The 13,584-nt window shown below is 32.8% G+C and overlaps 1 long non-coding RNA gene across 1 annotated transcript in view; it reads left to right on the top strand.

Moving 5' to 3' along the window:
* Positions 1-12,688, top strand: part of LOC126934123 (uncharacterized) — a 56,202-nt gene extending 43,514 nt beyond the window's left edge. Inside the window, exon 6 of the long non-coding RNA XR_007718842.1 lies at positions 12,389-12,688. This is a non-coding gene — a long non-coding RNA (uncharacterized LOC126934123). The remainder of the gene's footprint in view (positions 1-12,388) is intronic.
* Positions 12,689-13,584: the final 896 nt, after the last annotated feature.

The following is a 13,584-nucleotide window of genomic DNA, read 5'->3' as shown; positions in this document are numbered from 1 at the left end:
ATGAACTTGTTAGTATGTTTCAAGAAAGTATCAGGCACATTCTAAGTGTTCAATAGGTATTTTTATTTGTTTATTTTTAGTTATTCTCAGGGTCAACTTTAATCCTAATGAAAAAAAAATAAGTTATGCCTACTTGATATAAGAGTTTTAAAATTTTATATTTATTAAATTTTCTTTTCTTAACCTGCCTTTCATATGATTACTTCCACTTTCTGACTTATTTTAAAAAGAGCTCATGAACTTGAGAAATCCTCAGAATGTCATAAAAATAACTACACCTAAAGATATTGCTACATTTTGATTTATTTGAGAGGGATTTGCTTACATAAGGGAAATAAACAAGATAGCTGAAGATCATGCATTAAACATTTTGGTATTCCCTTACAGTATACAGCGTATAAAAGAGACAATTAAAATGTAACAGAAAGACAATTACAAGTGAAAAATATGTGACGGAAACATTGCTTTTAAAGCATATAAAATGCAATGCTATTATGAATTAACTATCTCCAAAAATCTTGTTTTGCATTCAATTATAATTTAAGCATTTAAAATTATTTAAATTATTGTTCATACTGTTTTTATTGTTAACTACCAGAGTAACTTAAAATTATTGATCTTTTATCTAATACTTTTACATCCATTCATTATTTCATTGAGAATTTATGTTTGTTCTTTAACCATTATGAAGTTCCCATTTTTTCTAAAGGAGAAATGGAAGGTAATATTGCTGCAATGTCAAGTGATTATCTCATTAAAGAATGTGGTTGCAACAAGCTGAGTGAATATTTTGAGTGTTGACTTTTCTACATTAGAATAAACTGGTTTTTTTTTTAAAAATGCATATGTATGGAGTTATTCCAATATGTGTTGAATTAGAATTTGGGAGTAGAGCCCATGAATTGGAATCTTATGTCAGCCTCCCAGGTGCCTTTTCTGCACAATCACATTGAGAAGCACTAGGTCTATTCCAATCCATAAATGGAACAATAGATTGCTTCTGAGACATGGCATTACTATTACTATTATATTATTATTTTCCTAAAATATCCCACCACAGGACTATAGCTATTCTTGAGTTTTCACTATTTTGGAGTGGGTTTTAATACATGCACAATCATTTAACACAAAATCAGAAGTTTAAATTGGAACCCATAACCCCACATTATTTTCAATAGATACTTATGCTAACGAAGAATATAAAAAGTTCACACTTCTTTTAGAATATTATTATCTGCCTCATGAGAGTCTGTACTTTGAAACATCACATTAATTGATAGTTCACTAATTATTTGGCATTTAAGATATAGAGGGGCAGGATTGCATAGTGTCTCATCTCTATTTCAATTGGGAAATTAAATACCCGTAGTTCTTAAAATAGTAACTGTGTCATTCAATGTATGTGTGATTTTCTAAAAGATACAAAACTTCTTTAAATCTCACTTTACACATCTAGAAAAAGAGGAAAGTGATAATACTCTTATTTTAAGAAAGAGTGATTGATGTAATGCATGTAACCTAACAACAGAGCTTAAATAAGTAACTGCTGAAAAAGGACTCACATATAAATTTACATAGAAAGTGGTAGGTATTATGGAAAATACATGATTAAAAATAAACCTTACTATTTCTAAGGACTTCACAAAATATTTGGGTAAAAATATGTAACAAAGTTTAAAGACAAAAGTAAAACACTGGGCCAGGCGTGGTGGCTCACGCCTGTAATCCCAGCACTTTGGGAGGCCAAGGGGGGCGAATCACGAGGTCAGGAGATAGAGACGATCCTGGCTAACACGGTGAAACCTCGTCTCTACTAAAAATACACAAAACGAGCACAGCGTGGTGGCAGAACAAAACTTCTGTGACTTTGTGTTAGACTAAAATTTCTATGATGTAACTACAAAAATACAATCCATAAAATGACATATTGGTAAATTGGATTTCAAATTAAAATATTTTCCTCTTCAAATCAGACTGTAAAAGAATTAAAACCCACAGATTGGTTGAAAATATTTGCAAGTTATATTATATCTCATAACAGCATATGAAGAATTGTCAAAACCCAGTAAGAAAACAATCCTACTAAAAATAGTACACTGGGCCGGGCATGGTGGCTCAGGCCTATAATCCCAGCACTTTGGGAGGCTGAGGCGGGTGGATCACAAGGTCAGGAGATCAAAACCATACTGGCTAACATTGTGAAACCCCCTCTCTACTAAAAAAATACGAAAAAAATTAGCCAAGCGTGGTGGCCGGCGCCTGTAGTCCCAGGTACTCAGGAGGCTGAGGCAGGAGAATGGTGTGAACCCAGGAGGTGGAGCTTACAGTGAGCCCACATTGCGCCACTGCTCTCTAGCCTGGGCAACATAGCGAGACTCCATCTCTGGGGGCCTGCGGGGAACAACACTATTTGATATAAGTAGTTATTGATCATGTGATCCACAGAGAAACACTGTGAGGGATTCCATGTGCAACTGAATCAAGGCCAGGCCAGGGAGGTGGACACAGAAACCTAAGATCATTTTAGTATCATTCTAAGAATGTTCCTTTTCAGATCCAGGAAGCTTTCTATTTTACCATGGGCTTACAAATAATTGTAGCAAATAAGCATGACCATGATTCTGTTGTTTAAAAATTTCAAAGCTGTTAGGGAGCTGAATGTTTTTTAATGGGATATAGTGTTATAAGATTTCAGGACTTTTGTCAGCAACTCTTCAGCCATTGAGTATTTCTTAATGAACTAACCATTAGGAACACAAAAATGTTTTCTTCTTACTTTAAGGGTTGCATTCTGCAACTAGGCAGGCATAATCATGTTTGGGCACATTGATTATGCATTTTTGTAGTGAAGCTTGAGTCAATTAAAGACCAGAATTTTATAGCAAGCAATGATAATCTCTCTTTTAAAGCATGTTTTCTGAAAATCTGAAGGAAGAGGAGGGAGAGAATAAGGAGGAAGGAGAGGGAGAGAAAGAGAGAGAGAGGGTAAATTAAAATTAAAATAAGTTATGCTAGCAATATTAGCCACTATGCGATATCCTTTAGGTCTTGCCCTCTCTAAACCAAACAATTAACACAATTAAAACCATCATACATATTTCTCTCTAAATATATACTATAATTAGAAAGAAATATAACTATAGTATGGAACATAACATTTAAATTCTGGTTAAAACATAATTTACTTCTGGAAAGTCTACAGCAGCCTATTAAAATGGAGAAGGAAGTTTTAGGGGTACCCACTCCTTTGCTAATGCTCTATTTCACCGTATATTGATTATGAGGGTCAAAATAGTGAGTTATATCTTCAGGTTGCATGTGGCTTTTCTGGATCTTTTTGTTTCATCTTACGCTTCCTCTACTTTATTTATTTTCCACTCTTGGCATTAGGCATTCCCTAGATACTCATTATGCCACTAAGAAAAATGAATATAATTGAGAAATGAAGTTAGAATCTGCAGCTGCTTCCTTCTCATCTATCAACTCTACCCTCTACTTCTGTACATGGCCAAAGAGCTTAATTTGTCATGATTCTCGAGTTCTCCAGCAACCCAATGAACCTTACATAATATACTAATCTAACTAAATATATTTATGACATCTTTGTCTTTTAAGTAACACGTTGGATTATAAAGTTACATAGGAACATAAACTCATGATACAACAGGAGAAATAGAAAAAAAAAAAAAACCCTGCAACAAAGATTCCTGTATATTATCTCTTCACATCATTTTTGCTCTCAATATAGTTTTAAAAAATTACTCAAATGCCAAGCTTCTGAGTGACAATTCATAGTATAAATGAGTAGTTACATGATTTTTTTTGTGAAATTAATCACATTTTTCCTAAATAGTGTTGACAGATAAAATGCAGAGTGCCTAGGTAAATTTGAACTTCAGATAAAACAATGAATAATTGTTTTCATATAAGAATATCCCAGTTATTATACGGAACATAAGTCTCAAACATATTTCTTATCTATCTGATATTCAAATTTTACGGGGTGTCCAATGTTTGTTTATGTTCTGGAATCCCTTAATAGGGGTTAGCTAAAATAATGTGTTTTCTCTACTTTAGGGAAATGAAATTAGTTCTCTCTCTCCTACCAGGTGTTGTTTCTGGACCATTTTCCTCCTCTCCAAAATCAATAAATAAGAGAGAGAGAAGAAAAATCACTTTAAATACATTTCCTTTAGGCACACCTATTTTCTTCCCCCTAGTAAAATATAATCTTCTGACCTCTGACAATCGTTTTAAATTCAAAACCTTATAATCTTACCACATTTCATTCTTCAGTCTGGTCGCTTGCCGTACAACCTCAGTTTTCTGATGAGTTCAAGGAAATTTATTATTTGCAGAGTGGTTTCGAGTTATGTCTTTCAAAATGAGGGTTTTGAAACTGGGGTTGTATTATTTTTAGTTTACAACAGCAATTTTGCAAGTAACTATATTCTCATAGGATTTTCAAGAGAGTATGTCATCAAACTTTTGGATATTGCCCATTTGATAAGTGAAAAATATCCCTTAGTATTTTTGTTAGCATTACATTAAATTTGTAAATGAACAAAGACAGAAATTAGATATTTTGGCCTTTTGTCTTCTATTTTGAAATAAAGATTTTCTACCTATGTAATCCTGTGAAAAAATATTCCCTTCCTCTCTCTCTCTATGTATATATACACACATTCACACATATACACATATATATCAATAATTTTTCTCTATGAAGGTTTTTAAAAAATTTTTTCTTTTACCTTTGTACTATTATCTCAAGGATAATATAAGTGTTTTATCTTTTACTTTTGATGAGAAATCCATTTTCCATTGCTATTCCATTAAGAGTAATATTAAAATTAACTAGTAGCCTCTTATTCCCTTTCCCTGCCCTTACCTCCAACAACTCATTTAAGATCTTGTTATTTTTAGTTAATACTTCTTTAAGGCTCTTAGAGGGCTCACTTAACTTTGTATGTGTGATTTTCATACCTCACACCATTTTTGATACATACATTAGGAAAGAATATATCCATTATATACTGCTCTGTCTCCCTGTTGGCCATTACATTGCCTTGATTCTATAGGTAAAATGTATTTAACGTGCACCACCATTATTTTAATCTCTCATCATTATTGTGTTTGTCCGAAGGTTCTAGCTGATTCTTAAGAAAAGTTTCACTTTTATGTTATCTGAGTTATCTTATGTTAGTAACAGTTCTTCCCAGCCTTTATATTTGAAGTCATGTTTTACCGAGTATAAATCTTTGTACAGTTATAACCCTTGACTATATCACATATTTATATTTTCTGTTGTTCACTGAAATTGGACATTTCTGTCAAAATTGTCTGTGGAATCCTCAATTTTCTTTTTCTTATAAGTGACATTGTCTTTATTTGAACACTCATAATTTTTTTTTTTTCATTCTCTTTCAATCACAAATGTGATTACTAGAATATATTTCAAGGCTGGCTAATCTGCTTTGATTTTGCAGGTAAGCGGTGTGCCCTCTCAGTATGTAGCTTTAAGTGTGGTTAAATTTATTTTAGGAATAATAAGACAGTAGTAATAAACTCATTTACAATAACACTGATTTTATTACATTATACTGATATTTATACTGTTTCATTGCTTTGATTTTTTTTATTTGATGAATCAGAGTATACACCTAGATTTCCTAAAGTTCTTTGAACTTATTTTGTAAAATTAGAAACTATTTTTACTAGTTTGCAGAGTTGTATTTGAGCATGCTTTCATTTACTGTTGGATCATTATGTTGATTCTTACAATAATGCAGAGTAAACGTATGAGAGATTTAAACACAGTCCTTTATGGTCGCACAATTTTTATACGTAAGTTTTGTACCTTTAGCAGGGAAAGACATATCAGAGTAGTCTTTCTGTGTGCATAATTTGACAATTCTTTCTTCTCTTCTTTTTGTAAAATGACAAAATGTTCCCTCCTACTCTCTGAAATTTGCCTCCACTGTTTTCTTGTTGCACTTTAACTGCACTTCCCCTTTTCTTTGTCCTTGTTCTGATATATTTCTTTATTGTAGAAAGGATATTTAAATGATTGGTTTTGAAAGTTTCTTAGACTCAGATTTCTTGAGCATTTTCAAACCGTATCATAGTCAACCTCATATCCTCTGATGTGAATTTAAAGATCTGTGGTTTTACTGCTGTTCCCAGACAGACCCTCCATGTTTTGTGGTAAGTACCTGCTAATAACTCCAGGTATTATGATTCTTCTCATTGTCTTCAACTTCTGCCACATGTTTTTCTTACAGTAAGCAGGTCTTACAGCTATTTTTATTCTATGCTTGTGTTTTGTAACATGGAATGTCTTCATATATATTTTGAAATTATTATCACAATCAAGGTAATTAACATATCTATCACATCACATACTTTGTTTACTTTTTGTAAACATATACTTGTTAAGATCTACTCTGTCAGCAAATTTCAAGTACATGATACATATTAACTATGGTCACCATGTTACATGGTAAACCCCAAAAACTTATTTCTTTTGTCTATCTGAAAGTTTGTACCACCTGGCCAACATCTCCCCATTTCACTCCCTTGCCCCCAATCCCTGGAAACTACCATTGCCTTCTGTTTCTATGAGTTTCTCTCTGCTAGAATTTACATATGAGTGAAATAATGCAGTATGAGATTTATCTTTTGGTGTGTGGCTTATTTAATTAACATAATGTTCTCTAGGTGTATTCATGTTGTTGCAAATACAGACACACACACACACACATACACACACACATACATTTTCTTTATCTATGTTTCCTTTGATGGACCCTTAGGTTGATTGGACAAGAGTGGGCATCCTTGTCTTGTTTCTGATCTTGGAGAAAATCCTTTCAACTTTTCATCATTGAGTGTAATGTTATCTATGGATTTGTCATATATGGTCTTTATTGTGTTGAGGTATATTCCTTTTACTCCTAATTTGTTGAGTTTTATAATAAAAAGATATGAAGTTTTAAAATGCTTTTTCTGCATCCACTGAGATAATCCTATTATTTTTCCCTTCATTCTCTAAATGTGATATATCACATTTATTTATTTGCATATGTCCAATCTTCCTTACCACAAGGGGATAAATCCTAGTTGATCATGGTGTTTGATCTTTCTAATGTGCTACTTAATTCAGATTTATAAAAATTTGTTGAGAATGTTTGCATCAATGATAACAGAGATGTTATCCTGTAGTTTGCTTTTCTTGTGGTGTCCTTGTTTGGCTTTTGTGACAGAGTAATGGCGATCTTCTAAAATGACTTTAGTAGTTTTTCCTCCTCTTGAGGTTTTTGGAAGTGTTTGAGAATAGGTATTACTTGTTACTTAAATGTTTAGTAGAATTCAGCATTGAAGCTATCAGGTTCTGAGGGTTTTTTTGGTAGTTGTGAGGTTTCTGATTACTGATTTAATATCCTCACTCGTTATTGAACTGTTTAGATTTTCTATGTCTTCATTGTTCAGTCTTGGCAGGGTGCATATTTCTTGAAATTTATTTCTTGCTTCTGGGTTATCCTATTTGCCCACATATAATTCTCATCAGCAGTGTCTTAAATTATTTGTATTTCTTTTACATGAGTTGTAATGTCTCTTCTTTGATTAATAATTTTATTGACTCAAGTCCTCTCTCTTTTTGTCTTGGTGTGTCAAGCTCAAATTTGTCAATTTTGTTTATCTTTTCAAAAAACCAACTGAGTTATGTTGATTATTTATATTTTTTCTACTTCCAATTTTATTTGTATTTTCCCTGATATTTGTTATTTCTTTTATTCTGCTAACTCTTGACTTAATTTTTTAAGTTGCTTCTTGGAGGTTTAAAGTTAGATTGTTTATTTGAGATCCTTCCTTTTTCTTAATGTGAGAATATATCACTCTAAAGTTCCTTCTTATAACTACTTTTGCTGCATTTGATATGTTGTGATTCCATTTTCATTTCTATCAATAATTTTTAAAATTTTGCTTTGATTTCCTCTATAACCCACTGGTTGTTCAATAATATGTTGTTTATTTTTCACATACTTATAAATTTTTAATTTTTTCACCTGTTACTGATTCTAGTTTCCTTGCACTGTGGTTGGTAGAGATATTTGATATGATTCTGATATTCTTAAGTTTATTGGGACTTGTTCTAGTGCCTAACATATGATGTATCACGGAGGTTGTTACATACTTGCTTAAGAAGAATGTGTCTTCTGCTGCTGTTGTCCCCAGGTTTTCTGTGGTAGGCCTGATGCTGCGTTTACAATGAAATCATATACTCAATTCACTCTCCTTTATTTATGCAAAGGATCTCTCTCTCCATACTGTGCTTTCCAGGCTTGTGAGAGGAATGATGTAGATAATTTGAAACTGTCCTTTCTAACATTTATAATACATCAATTTTAATTTCCATGTTAATGTTAACTACTGTAACATCTTATCTGCATCCTTTTGTTCTGTGAAAGTATTTTTGTGGATGGATAATTGTTCAAACTGATGTTTCTGTGAGGAGATAATTGCTGAAAAGTTTTAATCCACCATTTTGCTGGCATCACTCTCCTGCCAATTTTGTTTTAGATATTGTCTATTAGTATCAGTTTTTTATTCTATTTACTCAATTTTCTTTAGATACAATTTAAAAATCCAATAAAATTATTTACATTTTCCCACAGTTATAACATTTTTGTGTTCTTCATTTACTTTCATAAATTTTGATTTTTATAAGGTGTCATAATTTTCTGCCAGATGAAGTGCCTTTAACAATACTTATAGTATATACCTTCTGTCAGTAAATACCCACTTTTTGTTTATATAAAAATGAATTATTTGTCTTTATGTTTAAAAGTTATTTCACTGGGAATGTAATTCTAGGTTGAGACTTATTTTTTCCCCCCGTACTTTAGAGATTATCCAGGATTTACTTCTCTGACTTGCATAGTTTCTGAGGAAAAGTCTGCTCTCATTTTAATCCTAGTTAGATAATATGTGATATTTTGTTTTTCTCTAGCTGCCTTCAAGTTTTCTTTATATCTTCAGTCTTCAGAAATTAGACTATAACACAGTAGGTTATTATTATCATTTTATCCGACTGGTGTTTCTCTGAGCTTCAGGCACACTTAGGTTTTTTACTTTCATGAAACCTGCAAAATTATAATTCTTTCAAATTGATTATGTATTTCTCTCTCTTTTACTCACTTTGCACTGCTTTCAGTATTTCAATTACGTGTATGTATCATACAGACCATTTATATTCTTAAATATTGTACAGAGCATTTATATTCTTACATAGGTGCTGGATACTTTGTTCTTTTTTCACTTGTGCTACAATTTGGAGAATTTATATTTGTTTATCTTCACGTCAACTGGTATACTAGTCTTCTTTGTCAGTTCTGGTAATAATCCCATCAAAGGAATTCTTCACCTTTGATAATTGTGTTTTTCATTTCTGCCATTTCAGTTTTACTCTGTTTTATAGTTCTGAAATTCCTAGTGTCTTCCAAATATGTTGTCTTATTTATCAAGATTATTTAACACATTTTTCATAGTTATTTTTGTTTTCATTCTGATAGAACATCTGATAGACATCTCTGTGTCTCTTTTTGTTCTATGATATCTGTTAATAATAGGTTGTAGTTCTTTTGCATTTGTGAATAGCCTTATTTCCATTTTAATTCTAAACATTGTGTGCAAAAGAACAGATACTGGAAATAATATTTCTGTTTAACATGTGTTTTCTTCTGTCTGAATATCAGTGTTGGGGTGGAATCTTGTAAATCTGTAGCTGATTTGGAATTGGTTTATTTTGTATAGTCACTAATCATTATCTGTGGTAGTTATGTTCTGAAATGTTTCCAGACACTGAACCATTGCTTCTAGGAAAAATACAGATCTAAGTTCCTGAGAGCTTCTAGTTACAATACTTTTATTAACCAATCAATATATAACTTTGTTTTGTTTGTTTCCCTGTGTAAAGACAACTTGTTTAATATAACAAAGAGAATCTAACATAGGCATTTTCCCTGTAAGGCACATCCTAGCCTTCTTGTGCTTCCAAACACTAAACACTTTAGCACAATACTTACGGGCCAAAATAAAAATAAGAATAAAAAAACTGTGTTATTAAGTAATCCTTGGAAAGGATGCATTTACAATATAAGGTCTGCAACAAGAAAGCAGAATAGTTCCCTCTTCGACCTCATCTGGGAATGTGTGCATCAAAAAACTTAAATTTTTCACTCCTCTGTGCATTCACAAATAACTATAAAAGTGCTACAAGCATGGACTTTGAAATGACAAATAAATTTTAGCTGCAGGTGAATTTGCAAATAATCCACAAATAGTGAGGATTGACTATGTTTGTGTAGTGACTTTCAATGTACCATATGCTTCAAGGTCATGAATTTGCAAACAAAGAAGCCACAAATAGTGAGGATTGACTATGTTAGTGTGATGACTTTCAATGTACCATTTGCTTCAAGGTCATTGTGTGAAGAGTAGTAACTTCAATAAAAAGGGGTTAGGTTGCTTACTTGCGCTCGATATGAGGCCTAGAGGGCTTGAAGAGTTCTTCTCAGTATCCCAATTCATCCTCAGATCAGCGGACTACGCACACCTGTATCACAAAAGACATCTCTCTTCCCCATTGGTGCATGTTACTTGATTCAATATTCATAGTGAGTTCATAGGAGTTTCTCAGTTCTCTTTTCTTTAGACTCAGTCTTAGGTAGGCACTGTGTAACCATAACTTGGAAACAACACTTATATAACACTCCTGCCTATTTCTCAGGGGAAAAAAATGCTTATTATTAATTATAAGCTGTAAATCAAGGCTATAAAAGATTTTCTATAAATAATCAGATCGTAAGTATTTTAAGCTTTTAGTCACATATGCTAATTTAACAATTATAAAATGTAAAAAAGCATTCTTAGCTCACAGACTTGCCAAAAATAGACTGAGAGATGGAATGAGCTCCAGACTCTAGCCAGCATACTGCTACTTAGCACAGGTTGTTTTCCTGTGCTTCCTACCTGTGGCAGGATAACTCTGCCTTGAATCAGCAGGGATTTGGAGATACGAGCAAGCATGTTTCTGCTACACAAGCAGCAGAGTCTTATAATCTAGTGTCAATAAAACGTTCTGATGGAGTGAGTACATTTTCTACCCTTCCTCAAAGGCAGCACACAATTAATTGGTATCAGGTAGGGGGCAAGGGCACAGGCAGGTTTTATGCCTATAAACCAGTTATTTCTTCATCTTACCTACAATCTTCACCTTACATACAAGCGAATTATGGATGTATGTTTTGAAGTATATTGCCTCTACCCTCAAACATTGGAAAGTCCTGAATATCAGTACCATGAAGGGAGTCTTAGATCTCTTTTCTTGCACCTGTGTCTTTCAGGAGGATGCTACAAAAGCCTATGGAAATTTCTGGCAGGTAGATGCATGCTGTCCTGTGTCTGGGACACATAGAAATTCTAAATTGCGATGTTGGACTTTGCCCAGTTTTTGAAAAGTTTTTTTTAACATTTCTGTTCCTTTTTCTTACCTACTTTTAAGGCTTCCACTTGTTTTCTCCCATGCTTTACCCAAGTTAAAAATAAATACTATGATTTGTCTCTCCTTAGAGTAACTTCCATTGTTGTATATTCACATAGATGTTATTGGCTTTTTCCCTACAAACATATTGAACATTATGAAGGTATGATTTCTGGAATGCTAACTGTGTTGGATTCAGTAACATTCTCTCCAGAATAAGCACACTTCTTTTGTCACACCAAGAATTAAAGAGGTTGTGGACACTATTCTACTTCTATGCCTGTAAGAATAACAATCAAACCTATTTTATATCTTTACTATATGTTACAAGAGGGATGTATCCATGAACCCTCACCATGACATAGTCTTTAAAGCAGGGCCTCACCACTTTATTCATCACCCAAATATCTTTTCTTTTTGTACCACTTATTCTGTTTTACTTCTTTCTTTTAAAAATTCAGTTATTAAAAATTCATTTATGTTAATCTATTTTACACATTTTATTTTTTTATTATATTTATTGTTTATTTTATTTAAAATTCATTTTTCACTTCTTATTTTTCTTTCTGTACCAATTTTCTGTAATGTGTCTTCTTGGCCCACCCCAGGATTAAAAGGAGTAGTTAATCTAATGGAGGTATGCGAACACATTTGGCATATGCAGCCCAGTAGTAGAGTGTCGGAAGTTTATCAGAACTCACAATTAGTTGAGTCTTCAGTTTTTTACTGATACCAGAAACATATGAGTTAAGCTAGCCTAACAAAGGGGTGAAACATAATTGCGCTAAATTAGCCCATAACTAAAGCTTACATTTCAGTTACTATTTCTTCTCTTTCTTTCAGTTGGCTTGGAATTACAATCAGGAGAAAGGAAGTTCTTTTGCTAATGAATGAAGAGAAATTGACAATGTTCCAATCCCGAGTCTAGACCTTGGGAGGCTTGCACTTTACCAAATTATGATCCCCTTCTCAGCTTCTGCTCCTTCAGCATGGATACTATCATGAACACACGGAAAATGGCCTTCCCTAGTTAATCCCAGCCAAACCAAACCCAGGTGCAAAGTAGAGTCACACAGCCAAACCCACCCTACACCAACAATTCCCAACTGATCTGTATCCATGAGAATAAATGACTGTGCTTTTCAGCCATGTTGCAGTATGTAGCATTTTTGTAGTAACAGCTAGTTGGTAGGAGGGATGTCATTTAATAGCCCTTTTAAACTCCAATATCTGAAGCATGGGCCAGTATTCATGAAATACAGATGAAGGCTGTTATTAGGCATTAAATGCTGAAATCAGGTTACAGAACATCAGCTTTAGCATAGAAAGACACAAATAATATATTGAGATTTTTTCTTTTTTAATATTAGATAAATGCAAAAAAATGCACAAACTATAAGTATATAGCTCAAAAATTATCACCATATAAACAAATTACTAGTGTCCCACAAACCCATTCTCTCCCAGAATTGCATGAAGAGGAAGAACTGTGAGTTGTGATATCTTAGTAATTAAAATGGCTTCGGGTTCAGATTTGAACACCTGCAGATTTAAACAGAAAGGCAAAAGTAAGCTAAGAAATGAAGTACTATCTTTGTAAGCAACATTCCTAAAATGACATTCATCTTAATGTTTTTAATTCGCTGTTATAAAATAGGAAAAGAGAGTGCCAATTAAGGACTGTTTGCTAGGTTCACTATCCTACGCCCTGTATGACAGATTGTCTTTCTGTATTTAAAAAACTAAGCAAACTGTTGTAAGAATCCACAGATTTTAATGGTATTGGTACAGATCAAGTGAATAATACATTTAGATTAATAAATATAACACACAATGGAAAAGAACACAACGTGAAATTTTGTTTCAAAGAGTCAAGCTGCCGTTGTTAAAATAATTAAATTTCAACTTATGTGACATTTTTCAAAATCAAGCAAAAATGAAGCGTTTAAATGTCAGCATAATTTTTGTATTCAGTTAAATCTTTTTCAAACTAATTCAGGTTTTTTTACTTCCATTTTAAATATCAGCTAACTAATATG

The sequence above is a fragment of the Macaca thibetana genome, chromosome 13, assembly GCF_024542745.1.
Source record: "Macaca thibetana thibetana isolate TM-01 chromosome 13, ASM2454274v1, whole genome shotgun sequence".
Classification (NCBI taxonomy): Eukaryota; Metazoa; Chordata; class Mammalia; order Primates; family Cercopithecidae; genus Macaca; species Macaca thibetana.
The sequence above is the reverse complement of the archived record's forward strand: the minus strand, read 5'-3'. Positions and strand labels throughout refer to the sequence as shown.